The sequence below is a fragment of the Nycticebus coucang genome, chromosome X, assembly GCF_027406575.1.
Source record: "Nycticebus coucang isolate mNycCou1 chromosome X, mNycCou1.pri, whole genome shotgun sequence".
In the NCBI taxonomy this organism is placed as follows: Eukaryota; Metazoa; Chordata; class Mammalia; order Primates; family Lorisidae; genus Nycticebus; species Nycticebus coucang.
In genome coordinates this window covers 161,770,355-161,788,669 of record NC_069804.1, presented here as the reverse complement: position 1 = coordinate 161,788,669, position 18,315 = coordinate 161,770,355, and the positions used below count along the sequence as shown (strand labels likewise).

The window sequence follows — 18,315 nt, the reverse complement described above, 5'->3', positions numbered from 1 at the left end:
AGATGGAGGGGAGTCTCATGCTAGCTCAGACTGGTCTCCAACCTGTGACCTCAGACAGTCCTCCTGCCTTGGCCTCCTAGAGTGCTAGGATTTCAGGCGTCAGCCACCACGCCTGTCCCAAGATTATTTTGTCTTAAAAGTAACTTTGTTTCTCACTTATCAGATTTTAGGATATACAACCTGGGAGAAGGCAGCATCACCAGGTTGCATTTCATAGAGTCTTAAAGTTGCAAGGAATCTTAGGGCCCTGCAGGGAAGGCTGCCCCTAGGGCTAAGTCCTTGCTGTAGCCCTTTGCCAGAGAATCATTGTCCTTCTGCTCTGCCCCATGAAGTAGCTGGGGCAACAGAGCTCTGGACTGGCTGAAATGCTGGATGTGTTCTAGGCTGTGCCATTGATTGTGAGATTTTGTGGATATCACTTGTTTTCTCCCAGCCTGGGTGTACTCGGATCTAAAGAAGAGAGAGAGGCCAGACGATCCTTTTAGTGTTCTACTAGCTAGAATGTGTGAATATTCGAACATTTAAAAGTGATTTTTTTCTGAAACACAACTAACACATATTTATTTTAGAAAAATAAGGAAATGTAGATTTAAATAGAATTTCTAATACTATTACCAATTTTAGTGACTATGTTAGTCTTATTTTGTGTGTGTGAAATAAAATTGTAATCATATCATTTTGTAATTTGCCTTTTCTGCTTAATAATATAACATGCACATCTAACCATAGCAATTGGATTTTAATCCTGGAAGCAATGGAGAGGTGTTGAAAGGTTTTAAGTAATTTTCCCTATAAGTCATCCCTCTCTAGATTCAGTGGCAGAGAAGAAAAAAGAACACTTTCATATAGTTTTGGGTTTAATTCATTCCCTTCTTTATTGCTTTCTGCACAGAAAAGAACTATTGATGATTATCTTCATTAAATATTGGAATTATAGATTATTCTAGAAGTTTAGACATATGGATATGCTATATTATTAGCACTTTTATGTGTACATTTATCTGTTACGAAAACAGATTAAATGGCACATTTTAAGGCATTAATCATATGGAGACTATTTAATTACACCACAGTCAAAACTATCAGCTCTGAATATCAAGTCTCCCAGCTTCCAACTCAGATATTGACAACCATTGAGCCAATTTTTTGCAACATGTGTGCCAACTGTTACAAAACAACTTTTGGTGACCAAATTTATTTAAGATTATTTTATTCAGTTTACATTCAAACGGATCTGAGGTGGTGCACACAATTAAACACTGTAAAAACACCTTTAAATTTTAGAAACCAGGGATACCAACTAAGAAACCAAAAAGGGTGGATGCCATGAAGTATCTGGATGAGCCAATCCAAGTCTGTTTCCTAGCAGCAAAAGTAAACAGGAAAATACATTGGCCCGCACATTTTTATTGTTGCTGCAGGAAAAATATGTATGCTTCTTTTCCCCAGACAAATTTTATCCTGAAATTTATTGTATGTCCCCTCATGTGAGAAATAATAGGTGATAGTAGACATCTTCTTGCAAAGGAACAACCCTGTGGAAATGGATAATTCCTGTACTGACCTTCTATATAACGTGTCAGAGTGTAATATTAAATTGTTATTCCGTTTAGACATTTCTTTGGAGGCTAGGATAATATGGTACTTGGCTTTCTGATAGTTTAATTTACTATTAAAATACAACTAAGAGAATATGGTTGATCATGTAGCTGTCATGTGCACTTGATTCATTATTTTTCAAGTATCAGAAGCCTCAAGGGAACCACTGCCTGAAGATAGCCTGTATAGGAATCACAATGGAAATCTTGGTCAGGTAACTCTAAGATCCAGGATCTAGATTTATCTATACATTTTGAGTAGGCACTCAATAAAGTCTTGTTGAATGAATAACTTATCAGGGTCCACAACAGAGACAGACTCTTTCCTCCCTCTCAGTATGCTCTCTCTGCCAGGAACCACCTTACATGATTCCACATTTTTTTTTTTCATGTACTGCCCAACTTTCTTCTTATTTATCTCTTTATGGTCTTCTCCTTTTCATTTTCCTTTTTACCAGTTCTGTCCTTTCGTATTCTGCATCTACCATGTTTCTACACAATAGCTATCACAAGAAAGCCAACACAATTGCATTTCAAAAATAACTCTTGTATTGGAGCCCGTAGCACAGTGGTCACGGCACCAGCCACATGCACCAAGGCTGGCAGGTTCGAGCCCAGCCCGGGCCAGCTAACCAACAATGACAACTGCAACAAAAAAATAGCTGGGTGTTGTGGCGGGTGCCTGTAGTCCTAGCTACTTGGGAGGCTGAGACAAGAGAATCGCTTAAGCCCAAAAGTTTGAGATTGCTGTGAGCTATGACACCACAGCACTCTACTGAGGGTGACATAATGAGACTCTGTCTAAACAAATAAATAAAAAATAAATAACTTTTAACATAATTGCAAAAATAGGAAACAATTACCAATAAAGGGCTGGTTTGATTATGAAATTGCAATATGATGGAATCCTATGCAGCTGTTAAAAAGATGTTGAAGAAGATTTAATGATATGAACCAATATCCGTGATAGATTTTTTAAGTGGGAAATAATATGCATTTGTATATGTGTGTATATATTTGTGCATATACATGTATTTCTTTTGATATCTATCCAGTGAGACGTAGAGACACAGCAACAGAGAGAGAGAGAAGTGTGTAGCTTTGGGTGATAACATTAGAGGTGACTGCGTTTCTTTGCATTTTTGATTTTCTGTATTTAAAAAAATTTGTACAGTAAACATGGATTATTTGTGCTTAAACAAAGATAGAAAATGTAAAAGTCCTTGGCAGGCATACAAAGCTTTTCAGTATGTTCTCACTGCATATTCCACTAGTTTCTATTTTGATAGTCCCCTATCCTTTGTCATACGCATTGTAAACTCCACTTGAATTTCCTCAGATGCTCTGGGATCTCCCATACCAGATTGTGAGCTCCTAGTGGTAGGCGGTGGCTGGGTTGTAGCCATATCTGTATCATCCTCTGCACATAGTGCAGTCCCTGGCACTTAGCAGGTGCCTGTTGAATGAGTGGCCAATGTATCATACTTTTTCCCCCAATTTTAGTCAGACCCTCCTCCCTCCTTCCTGGACCCTTGTGCACTTCTGCCCTTGCACTTTTGAATCACTGATGGAGTCATATATTTCAAATATAAACAGTCAGTTTGATTCTGAAATGATGGATCTTTTAGAATACAGCTGGCTGGCATATGTTAACTTAGATTTGGGGGTAGTCACAGAACGTGTCCCAGGGTTGTTTAATTACAAACCTTATATATATTCTTGCCCTTATACATTCTTTAACCTTTAATAAGGCTTACTCCCTGTGTAATTCATGAAAACACTCCTTCATTTTAGAACTTATTTTGAACATCAAAAGGACACTATCCAAAGGCATCCTAACTATAAAAACCTGCAGGATCCATTTCCCTACTGAAACATATCTGTCTCCATTTTCCTCTAAAAGTAAAATCAGACCTTGCAGAGACAATGTGATTAAAATAGCACCACCCAATTAATTTTTCTGGCCAATTTTATTTCAAAAACAATAATTAAGCATGGTCCTCTATAATATCTATCCTTTCTTTTTCCCCAAGGAGAGATTTTGTATTACTTCCTTTTTGTCTTCACTCAGCAATTTGGCACGTATGAGTTTTCATTAACTATTCTGAATGCAGGCAAAGGCAATGTGGTAGGAACAAACACAAATCAAGGCTGCATAAATTAATAATCTTTTTAGTACCATTGTCCTCTATGCCTTTAGAAATTAATTTTAATACCAGCAAACAAGTTCAGAAACTCCTCCTTCTGAAGCTACTGTAAGAAACTCAAACTTCTTTGGCAATGTTGTGAATGATAAAAGCTCATTTTTGTCTGTATTTAAGTACCAAGTATCATACAGATTTATGCAAAAAGAACCAAAAATAAGTAGAGGGAAACCAGCTACCTGTGTTCATCAGTACAGTATGTGGGAAAGTAAAGTGTAAATTATGACAAGTAGATTTCTCGCTTTCTCTTTGTCTGTTTCTGGCTAATTTGGTGTATGAATAACTTCCTGAATATTAAGGAATTTCTTTATAAAATATCAGTTAATAAGTACTTCAAATATTAATAAGTTTATTCCCGAGGAGAGTGTTTTCTAAAGATCTTGTGGCAATAACATAGAGCACAGTATAGCTCCATTGTTAACAGCAAAGACTTTGCTGTTAGACTGAAGCTGAACTGTATTTATCATTAATATTTTTGAGAAAGAGTCTCACTCTGTCATCCTGGGAAGAGTGCCGTGGCATCATCATAGCTCACAGCAATCTCAAAATTGGGCTCAAATGATCCTCTTGCCTCAGCCTTCCAAGTAGCCGGTACTACAGGAGCCCACCACCATGCCTGGCTAGTTTTTAGTAGAGACGGGGTCATGCTTTTGCTCAGGTTGGTCTTGAACTCCTGATTTCAAGCAATTGACCCGCCTTGACCTTCCAGAGTGCTAGGATTATACAGGTGTGAGGTATAGCTCCCATTTTTGTTTTGTTTTGTTTTTTGAGACAGGGTTTCACTCTGTCACTATGGCTAGACTGCTGTGGCATCATCATGGCCCACTGCCACCTCAAACTCCTGGGCTCAGGGGTTCCTCCTGTCCCAGTCTTCTGAGTAGCTGGGACTATAGGCATTAGCCACTACACCTGGCTAATTCTTCTAATTTTGTAGAGATGAGGTCTCTTGCACAGTCTAGTCTCAGATTCCTGACCTCAAGTGATCTTCCTGCTTTGGCCTCCCAAAGTGTTAGGATTACAGGTGTGACCTATGGAACCAAGGCACTTGTAGGGATTTTGATAGAAATTGTGTTAAATCTGTAGAACAATTTGGGGAGAATTGATATGTTTATTATGTTAAATATATATCTGTTTTGAAGCTCTACAAATTGAAGATTATTATACTTTCTGGGTGGATCGACCCTTTTGTCAGTATGTCATACCCCTCTCTGATGCTGAAAATTCTTTTTGCTCTGTGTCTACTTTGCTTTATTTTAATATAGCCACTCTAGCTTTCTACTGATTAGTGTTTGCATGGCATATTATTTTATTTATTTCTGCTTTTAATTTCTATATATTTGTGAATTTCTAAATTTTCCTTCTGCCATTGATTTCTAATTTCATTCTACCATGGTTAAAGAGTATTCTATGTATCATTTTAGTTCTTTTAAATTGACTTAAAATTGTTTGAGGGCCTTTTTCTCTATCTTAGAGATTTACTTGAGAAGAATGTGTATTCTGCTCTTGTTGGCAAAAAAATGTTCTATAGATGTTTGCTAGATCTAGTTGGCTTATGATGTTGTTTAAGTTTTCTGTTATTTTGCTGATCTTCTGTCTAGATGGATTATACATTATTGGAAGTGGGGTATGAAAATCTCCAACTATTAATTGTTGAATTGTGTATCTCTTCATTTCTGTCAATTTCTAGTTTGTGTGTTTTGGAGCTCTCTTGTAAAATTTATATATGTTTATAACTGTTATATCTTCCTGATAGAATAACACTTTGACCATTAAAAAATCTTTTTAGTCTCCAGTAACATTTTTGTCTGATAATAGTATAGCTATTCTAGTTCTATTTTGGTTACTCTTTTCATAATACATATATCTACATCATTTTCTACCCTGCTACTTTCAACCTAGGTGTGTCTTTGAATCTAAAGTGGATCTCTTACAAAAAAACACATATTTGGATCTTATTTTTACATCTATTTTGCCAACTTCTGCCTTTTTATTGGGGAGTCATTTTTTGTTGTTCCTCTATATAATTTAATTCAGTTATATTTATATTTTTGATAGAGACATAATATTCGTATTTATGGAATACAATGTAATGGTTTGATATATGTATACATTGTGGAATGATTAAAAGAAGCCACTTAACATATCCATCACCTCATTGACTTATTTCTTACTGGTGGTGAGAACATTGAAAATCTATTCTTAGAGCGATTTCAAAAAATACAATACTTAATTATTGACTATAACCACTATGATGTGCAAGAGATCACAAAAACTTATTCTTCCCGTCTCACTGAATCTTTATCTTCTTTTACCATGTCTCTCCTTTCCCCTTCTCCCTACCTCAGGCTTTGGTAACTACCATTCTACTCTCTGCTTCTATGAGTTCAACTTTTTTTAGATTCTACATATAAGTGAGATTAATTAGGTAATTATTGGGTATGGACACCAGTAAGTAATGCATGGTGTCTGTTGCGTCTCTAACTTATCATTTCTACAGAGGCTCTAGTTTTTAATCAAGAGAACAGTGCTAAGAGCAATAAAACACAGAGCAGAGCAGGGCCTGTGAATTTCAGGGGGAGTGCTGGCAAATGTATCCCTTTTAGCATCACTTAACCCAAGCTAATACAGGAGGTTTCTCCTCCATCTGCATGAGACAAGGCATACAGAAAGCTGGTCCCATTCAGTGGTTTTATCTCAAGCGCTCTGGATTCACTTCACCTGGACAGCTCTAAAGTTATCCAAATAACTCCACAGAGAATTGGAAAAAGCAGGGCCTCGAAGACAGGGTTTCACTTTTGCCCTCTGTGGGGTCCTGTGGCATCATAGGTCACAGCAACCTCAAGTGAGCCTTTTGCCTTAGCCTCCCAAGTAGTTGGGACTATAGGAGCCCACCACAATGCCTGCCCGGCTATTTTTAGAGATGGGGTCTCGCTCTTGCTCAGGCCGGTCTTGACCTCCTGAGCTTAAGTGATCCACCCGCCTCAGCCTCCCAGAGTGCTAGGATTACAGGCATGAGCCACCAGGCCTGGCCTGGCCTATATCTTTTCTTGTTCCATTATCCTGTATTCTTTTGTTTTAAATAAATAATTTCTATGTTCCCATTTTAATTCTCTTTTTTTTGTATATATTTTTGAGTTATTTTCTTGGTACATGCCCTCAGCATTACAATTATGTATTTAATTTATGACAATCTAGGTCACACCAATACCAAGATAATTGAAATGAACACAAGAATTTTGGTTCCAGGTAGCTCTGGTCTCCCTCTTCTGTATGCTGTTACTGTCACAGATTACATCTTTATACATTGTTTGTCCACAACCACAGATTTATACATTTTGCTTTATATAATTGTCTTTGAAATCAGGTAGTAGACAAAAGGAGTTACAAACAAAAAAATACATTTATATTGTCTTTTGTATTTATCTATGCATTGACTTTTAACTGTGTTTTTTATATCTTCAGGGAGTTTTTGGAGTCACTGTATATTGTCCTTTTATTTCAGCCTGAAGGACTTTCTTTTAGCATTTCTTGTTGTGCAGGTCTGCAACTGACAAATTCTCTCAGTTTGTGTTTATCTGGGAATGTCTTCTTCTTCTTCTTTTTTTTTTTTTTTGAGACAAAGTCTCACTTTTTTTTCCCTAGTAGAATGCTCTGGTGTCATAGCTCAAATCAAGCTCTAACTCTTGGGCTCAGGCAATTCTCTTGCCTTAGCCTCCTGAGTCGCTAGGACTATAGGTGCCTGCCACAACTCCTGGCTATTATTTTTGAGATGGGGTCTCACTCTAACTCAGGCTGGTCTCGAAGTGGTGAGCTCAGGTGATCTCCTACCTTGGCCTCCCAAAGTGCTGGGATTACAAGAGTGAGCCACCATGCCTGGCCTTATCTGGGAATGTCTTGATTTTTCCTCTTTTTTTTTAAAATTCAGGACAAATTCATATACCATAAAATTAACTATTTTAATGAGAATAATTCAGTGGTCTTTAATAGTGCATTCACAATGTTGTTTAACCATCACCTCTATTTCCAAAACATTTTCATTACCCCAAAAAGAAACCTTGTACCCATTAAACAGTCAACCTTTCTCTTTCTTGGAAGGATAGTTTTAATGGATATAGAATCCATGGTTGACAGGATTTTTTTCTTTCAGCACTTTGAATATGTTAATCTACTGTCTTTTGGCCTCCATGATGCCTCTCTGATAAGAAATCTGCTGTTAAGGGCGGCGCCTATGGCTCACTCGGTAAGGCGCCGGCCCCATATGCCGAGGGTGGCGGGTTCAAACCCGGCCCTGGCCAAACTACAACCAAAAAATAGCCGGGCGTTGTGGCCGGCGCCTGTAGTCCCAGCTACTTAGGAGGCTGAGGCAAGAGAATCGCTGAAGCCCAGGATTTGGAGGTTGCTGTGAGCTGTGTGAGGCCACGGCACTCTACCCAGGGCCATAAAGTGAGACTGTCTCTACAAAAAAAAAAAAGAAAAAGAAAAAGAAATCTGCTGTTAATATTATTGAGGATCCCATGTACAGGAGATTTTTTTTGCTGTTATCTAGTTTTTTCTCTTTGTTTTTCAAAAGATTAATTATTATGTGTCTAGGGGGTGGGTATCTTTGAGTTATTTCTAAACATTTACTGAGCTTCTTGGATGTGCAGACTGATGTTTTCTGTTTTTAATCAAATTTAGGAAGTGTTTGGCCATTATTTTCTCAGATATTCTTTCTGCCTCTATCTCTCCCTCTTCTTCTTTTGGTATCTCTATTGTTTTTGTGTTGGTATACTTGATGGTGTCCTATAGGTCTCTTGAGACTCTGTGCATTTGTTTTGTTTTTTTTTGTTTGTTTGTTTGTTTTTTTTTTTTTTTTTCGTTTTTTGGCCAGGGCTGGGTTTGAACCTGCCACCTCCGGCACATGGGGCCGGCGCCCTACCCCTTTGAGCCAGAGGTGCTGCCAGACTCTGTGCATTTAAAATTTTTTTTTTCTTTCTGTTCCCCAACCAAATAATCTCAATTGATGGATCATCAAGTGCACTAATTCTTTCTTTTGCCTGCTTAAATCTGCTTTTAAGGCCCTGTATTGAAATTTTCATTTCATTTTACTTTTCAATTCCAGAATTTCTATTTAGTTCTTTTTAAAAAAATATTTTCTATCATTTTATTTATATTCTATACATGGTGAAACATTATTACATTTAGTTCTTTAGACTGATTGCCTTTACTTCTTTGAATATATTTAAGATAGCTGATTCAAAGTTTTTTTTTTTTTTTTTTTTTTTTTGGCTGGGGCTGGGTTTGAACCCGCCACCTCCGGCATATGGGACCGGCGCCCTACCCCTTGAGCCACAGGTGCCGCCCTGATTCAAAGTCTTTTGTCCAATAGGTCTAATGCCTGTCTATTAGCTCCTATTAATTACTTTTCCCCTGTGTATAGGCCATAATTTCATGTTTCTTTAAATGTCTTTTGAGTTTTTTTGGTCAAGAATTGGACTTTTTTTTTTTTTTTTGAGACAGAGCCTCAAGCTGTCACCCTGGGTAGAGTACTGTGACATTACAGCTCACAGCAACCTCAAACTCCTGGGCTCAAGCAATTCTCCTGCCTCCGCCTCCCAAGTAGCTGGGACCACAGGCGCCTGCCACAACGCCCGGCTATTTTTTTGGTTGCAGCTGTCCTTGTTGTTTGGCGGGCCTGGGCTGGATTCAAACCCGCCAGCTCAGGTTTATGTGGCTGGCGCCTTAGCCGCTTGAGCCACAGGTGCCGAGCCAAGAATTAGACATCTTAAATAATATGATTTGGCAACCTTGGAAATCAGATTCTTTTCCTTTGTTGTTGTTGCTATTTGTTTAGTGAGTTTTCTGAATGAATTCTCTAATGTCTATGTGTGGCCACTGAAGTCTGTGCTTGACTAGCTTACTGATCAGTTAATGATTGGGCAGAGATTTTCTTAAATGTCTGGAGCTAAAAATTTTCTGGTATTTGATGAGGGGGTCCTTGTGTGTATTGGGACATCTCTTCACAACTGATCTAGGCAGTTGAAAACTCTGTCCTAGCTATCACTTCTTGCTTGTAGAGAGTCTCATTGTCAACTATATATAAGAGCTCCTTGGCTTCTTAGGCTTTTCCTGAGGGTAACTGATACCCAACATGTATATGTGACCTTCTATATTTCCAATAATATCTCTAAGATTTTCAAAGCCCCTGTGTTCATCTCCTTTCCCAGTTTTTCCTGATAAGCTTTTTGTTTAGTCTATTCTTTGCCCCAGCTGTATCTACCATCTTAGGCAGTCACAACGCCAAGCCCTTGTCAATAATATTCTTTGACAAATACCTTCTCCCCCCACCCCAATGCTTTTCATATAGACCTACTCCAAATCAGGTCAAATATAGACTTAGTCTTGTAAGCTGAGTCTTCTAGGTAACCTCCAAACAGGTCAAATAGTGACAGTTCTTTGGGAATGATGTTTAGGTGAGCTCCACTTCCTTTTTGTTCCTTAAGGTGACTATCAGAGTGTGCCAAGAATTCAGGCTATTATTTTTCAAGGCTACTACAGGACTGGAGAACAAGAGACGAATCTAGGGCAAATTAAAATTCCACAAAGTCCACTGTTCTCATGAGGATTTGGCTGTTTCTCAAATAATGCTCCCTGGGTTGTTCTAAGCCTTCAGTTAATTTCCAGAATTTAGAAAATTATGATTCTCACAGTTTTTGCTTGTCTGTCATTGCCTTTATGGAGCAGCACTTTTTTTTTGAGGCAGAATCTCATTATGTTGCCCTCGGTAGAGTGCTGTGGCATCACAGCTCACAGCAACCTCAAACTCTTGGGCTTAAGTGATTCTCTTGCCTCAGCCTCCCAAGTAGCTGGGACTACAGGCACCCCCACAACACCTGGATATTTTTTGTTGCAGTTTTCATTGTTGGTTAGCTGGACAGGGCTGGGTTCGAACCCACCAACTTCAGTGTATGTGGCTTGCGCTGTAACCACTGTGCTACTGGTGCCAAGCCAAGTAGCACTTTAAAAAAAAAATTGACACACTATAATTTTACGTACTTCTATGGTACAATTTAATGTGTCAATGCATTTATATGTTGTACACTCATCAAATCATAATATTTGGCATGACCATCACCACAATGCATTTACCATTTCTTTGTGGTGAGGACATTTAAAATCTTCTCTTCTGGGCTGTGCCTGTGCTCAGGGAGTAGGGCGCCGGCCCCATATACCGGAGGTGGCAGGTTCAAACCCGGCCCTGGCCAAAAAAAAAAAAAAAATTAAAATAAAATAAAATTCTCTCTTCTACCTATTTTGTAATATACCATATCATACTGTTAACCATTGTCACCCTACTATGCAATACAGTACCAGAACTTATTCCTCCTATGTAATTATAACTTTATACCCATTGATCACCATCTCTCCGTATTTTTTTTCCTTTCTCTTCCCTAGTCTCTGGTAACCACTGTTCTATTCTCTGCTTCTATGATGCCAGCTCTTTATTTTGACATTTTCAGTGATATCCCTCTTTGGCCTTTTATTTTTAATTTATCTATATTGTTATATGTGCAATAAGTCTCTTTTAGATAGCTTATAGTTTACAATACCTTTATTTTAATTGGGTTGTTAGACTACACTTAACGTAATTATTATTATTATTTTTTTTTTTTTTAGGAAACCTAAACTGTCACCAAAGTGACTTTTATTTGTGTTTGCTATATAAATAAACTATTGACATTTAGCAATTTGTCCAGACACGAAAGATGATTTATGAAATCGGTAAATACCATTTTGAAAAGAATGTTCTCTCGCAAATATTTTACCAACTTTAAAATTGGTCTATTCAGCAAAATCTAATTCTGTTCCTTCAGCACTTTATAAATGGAATTTTCTTCTACTCGTATCCATTTCTCGGGGCTTATGGACCCGTTCATACTCTCCATGTTTAGAATCAAAGGTTCCTTTCTGAAGAGATCTTAATTTTAAGGTAAAACATGGTCCAAGTTCCTGAATTCCTACTTTCTTTTCACTCTTGAATATGTACCTGTGAAATCTAAAGAAGATATAAGCTCGCTGATTGTAGAATGTGGCAACCTGCCTTCCCATAAATTGAGGATCATGAGCAAAGAGAAATGCAGACATTCGTCCAACCGAATGACCCAACCGTGTTGTAAAATCATTCAGAATTATCTCAGGTATGTGTTCTGTGGGGTCCTTGCCTCTTCTCTTAATTTCTTTCTTTCTGTTTTTTTTTTTTTTCTTTTTTTGTAGAGACAGGGTCTCACTGTACCGCCCTCTGGTAGAGTGCCGTGGCGTCACACGGCTCACAGCGAGCTCTAACTCTTGGGCTTACGCGATTCTCCTGCCTCAGCCTCCCAAGCAGCTGGGACCACAGGTGCCCACCACAACGCCCGGCTATTTTTTTGTTGCAGTTTGGCCGGGGCTGGGTTTGAACCCGCCACCCTCGGCATATGGGGCCGGCGCCCTACTCACTGAGCCACAGGCGCCGCCCTTCTCTTAATTTCTTTACCAAGACGAACACTGCTCATTTTAAAGTGAGCAGTTGGACCATTTGGCAAGTGACTCAAAATAAGTCCGTTCGGGGTTTTATGATCTTCATTAATAACAATCAGATCTGTGAAATCTCTTGAGATGCACTGTGGAATCATTTTTTTCAGAGCCAGTCCTCTTCTGTAATAAACATGGGAGTCTGGTATCACTGTGGAGAGCTGTTCGCAGAGTCGTACTGTTCTCCCATGAGGCCTATCTGATCAGAATCTTGTGATCAGAATCTTGGGAGAAGTCTGTCTGTTGAAGTATGAAGCAAATTCATCTGTAGCTTCATCATAAGCAACCTCTTCATCATTAGGATTTACTGTGGTTTCACCATACACTCGCTGGTTGTCAATGGTCTTTGGTATAGGCTTTGGTGGAGGCACTTATCACTAAGAGCCTCTCTCTCTTTTTTAAGTCTTTTTTTAGCTGCCAACTTTTCCTTCCACTGATGCTGTTTCCACCGCATGAACATTAAATGTTGCCGCTGTTTATTCTTAATCTCTGAAATGCTGAAGCCTGGGGGAAAGGCAGCTGCTTTCCCGGGTTGGACCCCACTTTCTGTCGCCCCATCCTCAGCGAATGCAGCCTCCTGAGGTTCCTTGGTAGCGGCTTTCCATTTCAGGCTTTTCTTCCCGTTGTCGCTGCTCTTATCCCCGGACTTCACCATGGTCTTGGCTCCTAGAGTCTGCCTTAACGTAATTATTGATACGTTTGGATCTAAATCTATCATTATTTTTTGAGACCACAGTCTCACTTTGTTACCCCTGGAAGAGTGCCATGGCATCACAGCTCACAGCAACCTCAAACTATTGGGCTGAAATGATTGTTTTACCGCAGCCTCCCACGTAGCTGGGACTACAGGCGCCTGGCACAACGTGTGGCTAGTTTAGAGACGGGGATCTCACTCTTGCTCAGGCTGGTCTCGAACTTCCTGAGCTCAGGCAATCCACCTGCCTTGGTCTCCCAGAGTGCTAGGATTGTAGGTGTGAGCCATTGTGGCTGGCCCCCTAAACCTATCATTTTTATAATTTGTTTTCTATTTTTTCCTTCTTTTCCTCAATCCTCTTTTTCTCCTTTCCTGTTTCCTTTGGGCTATTTGGACATTTTTTATAATTCCATCTAAATTTTTTTTCACTATATCTCTTGTATTGTGTTCTTTTGTAGTGTTTGCTTTAGGGGGTTACAGTAGGCATACTTTACTTTTCACAGTCTTCTTACAATCAATATTTAAAGACTTTAAGGTGAATGCAAAACTCTTCCACCATGTAAGTTCCCTTTCTCCCCTACTTTCATTTTATGGTTGTCTTATGCAAATACATTGAAAATCCCATAAGAAATTGTTATAATGTTGACTTCTGTTTTGCATTTTAAAGGCTGCAACAGGAGACGTATGGTTAATTTTATTTGAGTATTTATCTTTTCTGTGACTGTTCCTTTGGTTCTAGTTTTCCAAGTTGGTTCTTGTTTCCCTTCTATATGAGCAACTTCCTTTAGAGTAGTTTTGTGACTATGAATCGCTTAGTTTTTAATGATCCGATAATATGATGTTAAATATCATATTTCCAAAAAATATTTCCAATGGATATAGAATTCTGGGTTAATATTTATTTTCTTCCAGCACTTTTATAATGTACCTCTTCTGTCTTGACTCCATGGTTTCTCATGAAAATTTCAGTCATTCCCTTTCTTGCCCTGAGTAGAGTGCCATGGTGCCATAGGTCACAGCATCCTCAAACTCGGGCTTAAGAGATCTTCTTGCCTCAACCTGCCAATTAGCTGGGACTACAGGCCCCTGCCACAACAGCTACCTGGTTTTTCTACTTTTAGTAGAGATGGGGTCTCACTCTTGCTCAAGCTGGTCTCTAACTCCTGAGCTCAGGTGATTCTTCTGCCTCAGCCTCCCGGAGTGCTAGAATTACAGACATGAGCCACTGTGCCCAGCCTCCGTTTAATATTTTTAGACTGCAGATAAGTGAAACCACAGATAAGGGGAGAATACTGTATTTATGCATGTTCTTTAGAAATGTAAAATCGGGCTCGATGCCCTTTGCTCAGTGGTTAGGGTGCCAGCCACATAACCTGACCCGGGCCAGCTAAACAACAATGACAACTACAATAAAAAAATAGCTGGGTGTTGTGGCTAGCACCTGTAGTCCCAGCTACTTGGGAGGCTGACGCAAGAGAATCACTTAAGCCTAAGAGTTTGAGCTTGCTGTGAGCTGTGACGTCACAGCACTCTACCGAGGGCAACCTGGTGAGACTCTGTCTCGAAGAAAAAGAAAAAGAAATGTAAAATTGCATAGATTCTGCAGCATACAGTTATCTGTTTACTGGGTCAAGTTCAAAAGTTAATCTGAAATCAGAGCAAACAAGTTTATTTCAAAACAATGATTTTGAATGTGAGTGACAATTGTAGAATTATTAAAATATTTGATTTTTAACATAAATATCTTCCTAGCAAACACAAAATTCTAGGTCAAAAATACTATATTCTCTTACATTTTTTATAGCCAAGTAACAAATTTTCTTTGGGCATCTGCTCACTATTTGTCTGCCACAATTTTTAGGCCCATAATGGATATAAACATGAATGATACCTATACTGGAAGCAGTAGGTATTATTACCTTTGTTGTGTGGATGAGAGAACTGAGGCTCATAGAGGTTGCTCACTCAGTAAATGGTGGAACCAGGTTGCCATTTCAGGTGTTCTGACCCTAATATGTGGCACAAGTTACCTCCATCTAGTACATAATCTGAGATAAAAGGAAATAAATGTTACAACAGAGACATAACTAGAATTTGAACAGAACTATCCAAGTACTAATATTCCCGAATGATAGATAGAATGGACTATGTAAAGCTTGTGATATTGTTGCTCTTTACTTATATAGGCTACTGTTTTTTTTTTTTTTTTTGGCCAGGGCCAGGTTTGAACCCGCCACCTCCGGTATATGGGGCTGGCGCCCTACTCCTTTGAATCACAGGTGCCACCCCTTATATGGGCTACTTAAGAATGTGCCAGCATTATACAGAAATTCAACATATTAAGAATTGGCTTATTGTTTACCAACCTTCTTTTACTTTTTGATAGGATCAAAGGCTTTTTAGTCAATGGAGTATACATGTTGCTATCTGGTAACCTTTAGTGTACATTTACATTTTCAAAATAAGCTATTTTGAGGTTACCTTTGATCATTATCTTATCTTAATTTTTTAATTACTATGTGTTGGGAAGATGATTCTGTTGAAAATGTTGCTATACAGGTGTGTGGCTAGAAAGATCACTGTGTACACTTGAAAACTTTCATCCTTCGGACTTCAGGTACAACACATTTTGCGGGACTTTCAGAAAAGTGTTGAGCTCTTCCCTGTGTGCTGGCCATTGGACTAAGTTTCTGACACACATTTTCTTTGGACACGGTCAGTGTAAGACTACTACCAGAGTGCCTAGTCTCATTCTCATACTGTCTGCCATCTGCCAGCAAGTTGCTCCTCTGTTGTTTTGGCTCAGCACCTTGCAGCTTGCCCAGGACCGTCAAGAGTCCTTTAAATGTCATTACCCTCTTTGCTACTAACTAAGGCAACTGGTATATTCTTTTTATGAGAGAACATATGTGAAAGTATCAGGTTTAAGCTAGGTGCCCTAATGAACGATTTTTTTTTTTCTGTGAATTTCCTCTCATTTGCTCTACCAAACACATGACCCTTCTGCTTGCTCTGGTTTCTGATGTTTATATATTTCTTTTTTTCCTCTTTTTCTTTTTCTTTTTTTTTTTTTTGAGACAGAGTAGAGTCTCACTTTCTTGCCCCTGGTAGAGTGCCCTGGTGTCATAGTTCACAGCAACCTCAAACTCTTGAGCTTAAGCGATCCCCTTGCCTCAGCCTCCTGAGTAGCTAGGACTACAGGTGCCCCCCACAAAGCCCAGCTATTGTTTTTAGAGACGGAGTCTTGCTCTTGCTCAGGCTGGTCTCAAACTCAGGAGCTCAAGCGATCCACACACCTTAGCCTCCCAGAGTGCTGGGATTACAGACGTTAGCCACCATGTCCGGCCTATATATTTCCTTATCTCAATCTTACCTCTTTGGATTCACGACCTCCTAAGTGTGGTAACACTACCAAACTTCTTGTCCAACAACCCATCTGGTAACTTCAGTTTTGTTGCCAACAAAAGCCCCAGCATGACTTTTTACTAAATACAAAGCATCCCCTTTCTGTTTGCTTTATACCAGATTGAACTGCCTGCTTCTGTTGCCCGCAGCTAACCTGCATCATCTGATGTTATGATTGGCAAGTATTGCATTAATGGGCAAGAAAAAAATGCATTAGCATCACTACTAGAAAATCAAGTCAAAATTGGCTATATAAGATATTTGTCTTATGCTGCTCTTTGAATTTTTGTCACAACTTGTCTTCTTGTCACAATTTGCATTCTCGTTCTTGGGGATAGGATGCTTAACCTCTCTTCAGTTAGATATATTATCATGGTGGCATTAGTAACAAATATGGCTTGAAAAAGTGAGGTTTCCGTGTTTGATTTCTACGCATATCCTAATGAGGCCTCTAAGCGGTCATTGGCTGCTCACATTGTAGCTGGGGTGTAAAGTTCTGTTATGATTAGCTATGTGCCCTAAACTTGATTTCTCAGTGACCAAAGAAACAACTAAGCCAATAGCTCAGACTTGGGTTGAACTGGAAGGACAGTAGTATTTTGAGAGTAGTGGTAAGAGTATATTTTGGAACCATATAGATTATGGTTTGAGTCCAAGGTCTGTATATGACCTTGAGCAAGTTTACTTAAACTCACAGAACTTCAAGTTCTTCTTCTTTAAAATGAAGATAACACCCTAACAGGGCTGTTGTAAGGATCAAATGAGATATTATTTATAGGACACTTGTCAATGTGCCTACCACAGACAGAGAGGCTAAGTAACTTGCCCAAGATCACATTGCTAGTAAGTGGCAGAGTCTACTCTGGAATTCAAGTCTGTTTGATTCCAAAGACCCTTGGTTTTTCTACTCTGTTTTGTTTTGCTTTATCATTAATAGAGGGCATTTGAGCTATTACTGGAACAAAGATGCTGAGGAATGGAAGGAACTCAAATGTTCTCTGATCAGATATTTGAATTTCCGTCACAACATATTTTACAAAGGTCTGCCAAGATTTGATCATGCTTCTCTTGAACACTTCAGTTTGTCTATAATTTATCTAATATGTGTTGAGACTGTACTCTATGGTAAAAAAAAAAAAAAACACCTGCCGTCATTTCAAGTGTTATGTTGTAAAGGACACCAGGGGAGGGGAAGGGAGGGGCTATCAGAAAGGTGTGCAAGCAGAATGAGGACACAGTTTAATGCAGAGAAACTCCTGACTCCTTAAGTGTTGGTAGCAGACTAAAACAAATCCAGCCATAAAGAAAATCACCAAAGAATTTCTAGTCCAGGATTCCTCAGAACTAACTGATTTTTTTTTTTTTTTGGTAGAGACAGAGTCTCACTTTTTCTCCCTCGGCAGAGTGCCGTGGCATCACACAGCTCACAACAACCTCCAACTCCTGGGCTTAGGCGATTCTCTTACCTCAGCCTCCCGAGCAGCTGGGACTACAGGTGCCCGCCACAATGCCCAGCTATTTTTATTGTTGTTGTTGTTACTGTTTGGCCAGGGTTCGAACCCACCGCCCTCAGTATATGGGGCCGTCACCCTACCCACTGAGCCACAGGCACCGCCCAGAACTAAGTGATTTTATCCGAACTTGCCAAGTTGTGACAAACATAGTGGATGGTTTGGGGTTCTCACATGGTAAGTTTAGAAAGAACTGCTTTGACCTGAGCCCAGGTTCCTTTTCATAGAAATAGTGAATCTTCTGTGATTCCCATGGGGTTTAGGCAGCCATTTGTTGCCAAAGTGGAAATAGCTGTAACCTTATGATTTGCCTAGAGTTTATGTGACCTTCTACTCTATTTGGTTTCTTAAGC

General features: G+C 39.2%; 1 protein-coding gene and 1 pseudogene across 1 annotated transcript in view; one reads left to right on the top strand and one right to left on the bottom strand.

Annotated features, from left to right (window-relative positions):
- The window catches only part of GPC3 (glypican 3), a 537,948-nt gene that overhangs the window by 173,527 nt on the left and 346,106 nt on the right, over nt 1–18,315 (top strand). The window lies entirely within an intron of this gene.
- On the bottom strand, nt 11,660–13,007 carry LOC128577471 (ribosome production factor 1-like; annotated as a pseudogene).